Genomic DNA, 4,069 nt, shown 5'->3' with positions numbered 1-4,069 from the left:
AACAGGAAATCTTTCAGAAAGGGCAGGACTTCTTTGCCTCAGTCTCTCTACACATCTTTAACTTGAGCCTGTTATTATAGTGTATTCAAATTTAGAAGGCATGCCTGTAAATGGCACAGTTAAGTATGCAGAGGTTAGTATTTACTTCTTGTCCATTTGCATAAAAGTGAGAGAAAATGAATGACACTGGAAAGAAGTGTGATGTTACTTTAAGTCTATTTTTACTTTATGGATTTTTTAAATATGGCGATTTTGAGAAGTGTATACTTTCCCCTACTGCACACTACAATGTTGAGGTGTCTGTATGCATGCGTGTGTGTGTGTGTTGTGTGTGTGTGTGTGTGTGTGTGTGTGTGTGTGTGTGTGTGTGTATGTTTACTGGCCTCACTCCAGTTTGCAGGCTACAATCTGACCTTACACCAGACAGTGGTTTGGAAGTGGTCTGCCAAATGTGAAAGTGACACTTGCCATAGACATTATTGTTTTCAAGCTCATTGTGTGACCCTTTACGAGTCAGAGCAAGGCTATGTCTGTGCACACTCATAAACTGTGCCATTCAGTGCTCTCAAATTATTCGTGAAGACAATCATTCATCTAGTGTGGTTGTAGCCAGCCGAGAGACACAAGGAGTGCTGGCCAAAGAGACTGGCGCACACTTCTCTCTCTCCTCTCTCTCTCTCTCTCTCTCTCTCTCTCTCTCTTTCTCCCTCTCTCATACTCATAAACACACATGTGGACACCGACACCCACACACGCATCGCAGACCTTAGGCACCAGAGTGGGCGGACAAGCAGGCAGGTCTGAACTCGTCCCGGCAGCACTCACACCTCCCACCCATCTATCCCGCACACAGGGGTCGCTGAGTCTGCCAGCAGAGCACAGAATACACACACACACACACACACACACACACACACACACACACACACACACACACACACACACACACACTCATGCATACCACATGCACACACACTCAGAACTGAGTATGGTAAACACACACACACACACACATCAATGCACACGCATTCACCCATCCAATGCCCCCCACCCAACAGAACACACACATTCAGTCACTCATACTATGCACACACACTCAGATAAACAGATACAGCACCTACCACACACACACCACATAAGCCATTCAACAGAGATGACTGCACAGACATACATGACTAAATATTAGCTGTAAACCTTTCACATTTATGTATCTAGCCGTTAGCTCAAAGTTGTGTTCTGAGATGACACGTAAGCCTGCCCTGCACACAGTGCTTCACTTTTTCTTTTCTTTTTACTAATTACGTGTCAAATCGGAAGATATAGGAAGCAGCGGTACACAAAAAAGGGCACACAATTATGAAGGCATGTCATGGATGAACAGTAGTCACATCCTTAATACTGAACTGAACCGTGAGTGTTCTCAGCCCCCAATAAAACAGCAGACTGGATTCACATCCTGTGAGCTGCAGTGTTGTCTTTCCTCTGCAGCGTCAGCATTCTGATTATTTTCAGGGCATTTATATGGGTTGGTTTATTTCATTCTGCCAGTGTTATTCCCAAAACTACTTTTTTCCGATAATGTCATAGAGCGCTGGGTTTGGCAAGAACATCATTTATGAGTTTTAGAGGCGCTGGGATAAGGCTCTCGGGGACAAGTGTGCTGTTTGGAGAACGCGGGTACTGACAAATGGCCAGCACGAGTTCCATCGAGCCTTTGTGATGGATACATGATGATAGATGGCAGCGTATATGATCATACTATACACATGAGCTTGCTCGTCCATACATTACACATACTGTATGCTCACAGATATAGAAAAAACACACTCACACACACACACACACACACACACACACACACACACACACACAGACACACACACACAGACAAACACACTCTCACACACACACACACACACACACACACACACACACACTTATTGGCACCCACATCTGAGCTGGCTCCACTGCCTTCACCACACACACACACACACACACACACACACACACACACACACACACACACACACACACACACACACACACACTGTGGAGGGGCAGTAGTGGCCAGTGCTGTGGGGGGAGTGGTTGACGTTCCACCCAGGCTCCACGGGTTCTGTCATCTCCCCAGCCAGTTCCACACCAGTTCCATGGTATTTTAGTTCTCCCTGAATCCCCACCCAAACAGGCTCCACACAAATGTCCAAGCACTTTGTCTCCAGTCCCGAAAAAAATAAAGCCATGACCCTAGTAGGTCATCTTGGGACAACAGCACACAAGTACACAGACAACAAAGATGGAAACGTGCCGTGCATTACATGTCCTGCAATCTCCCAAACAGCATGTTCCCGAACAAGCGATTTCGACCAGGCTGTCACATTCTCCCAACCATAATCTAATATGGTCCCCTCTCTTTGTAGCAGTTGTCCATTTTGTGCCACTTGCGGTGGTTTTGTCAGTGTGGCGCGACCACAGAGTCATCTGGAACACAATTTCTCACTGGGACACTGTTTAACCCCACAGCGTCTAATACAAACCAGTTGGAGAATGCACTAGTCACACTGCGCCCGTGTGGCTGGTGGTGATGACTCCGTTTCCCAGCCTGCTGTGGATTACTGGAACACAGAAGAGAATACAATGTCCAGGAGCAGGACAGGAATTCCCACATCACCCCTATTCCTGAATTAAGACGAAAAAACATTGAAGCAGAGATGCATTCATGCATTTGGGTATACTGATGCAATCATCCAACCATGATGTTGCATATCAGACACACTTATATGGAAAGAGAGAGAGATAGCGAGAGAGAGATATAAGGATATTTAGTAAATGTATATTACTGTAAAACCTCACCAGTCAAACTACAGTCGCACCTGTTGTACACCTGGTCCTGTGTATGTAGCAGAGACCCATACTGCCCTGCTCCACTTGTCACACAATATGACCACATAATGTACCTGTAGCAGGGAGTTGTATCTTATGCTGACTGGGGGTTCAGAATTACCACACTGTTTATTTCCTGCTTATTTCTTACCAATTTACTGATGTCATCTGGATAATGGTGAACGTGTTAATGGTGGATAATAGTAGTAATAGGGGAAAGTTAGTCCACTTATGTTTCCTTTAGCACCAGCCAAGGCAAAGAAAAAGAGAAACAGTTGTAGACATGCAAGTACAGCATGTCTGACCCATAACAGACCCAAGGGAGGGAGGTGGCTGGGGGTAGGGGTGTGGGGGTAGCAGTTCTCACACAGAAGAAATAAAAAGAGTAAAGCTCTCCTTCTGGCCCGATGCCGTGTTCAAGCAAAAGCATCTGTGTCTGAGAGATGAGTCTGAGTATGAACTACTTTCTGCTCTTGTGGCGCACCACAACTACACAATTGAAAGTGTAAGAAGGGTAACGATTATGTGTGAAACTGTTTGATCATGTGTCATGTTCACAGCAACATAATGTGCACATGTAATGCATGCGTGTCGATGTATGTGTGTGTGTGTGTGTGTGTGTGTGTGTGTGTGTGTGTGTGCGTGTGTGTGTGTGTTTGTGTGCAAACACGACGTCACTCTTAAAGCATGCCGTGTTTGCCTGGTCAGCTTAACAGCTCCCCGGCCTCTGAAGCAACGGTGGGTCTTAAATCAACCCTCTCCGGTGCACTTTACTGTGCAGCGCAATTACGACACGCGCTCCCACACAGCACAGAAACTTCATCTCTCCCCCACACTTACATCAATACTACTCTCTTGCTCTCTTTCTCTCCCTCCCTCTCTCCTCCCTCACTCATTCGCTCGCTCCACCACATCTACCTACCTCAACACACTCTTCCTCTCACCCTCACTGTTCTCTCTCTCTCTCTCTCGCCCTCTCTCTTTTCTTGACTCGGTGACTCAGACATCGACCCGTTGGGGAAATAAATCTTTCACAATGACATTCCTCCAGTTGGGTGAATGGCCTCTTATTTGGACTGGCCAAATACTCCCCTCCATTCACTCACCAGCTCCTACATTACCCTGTAACAGGACCTAACAAATGCACGGCATGACTAATCCCCACAATATATCCTACACGTATTCC

Source organism: Alosa alosa, chromosome 13, assembly GCF_017589495.1.
Source record: "Alosa alosa isolate M-15738 ecotype Scorff River chromosome 13, AALO_Geno_1.1, whole genome shotgun sequence".
In the NCBI taxonomy this organism is placed as follows: domain Eukaryota; kingdom Metazoa; phylum Chordata; class Actinopteri; order Clupeiformes; family Clupeidae; genus Alosa; species Alosa alosa.
Note: the sequence above shows the minus strand (reverse complement) of the source record.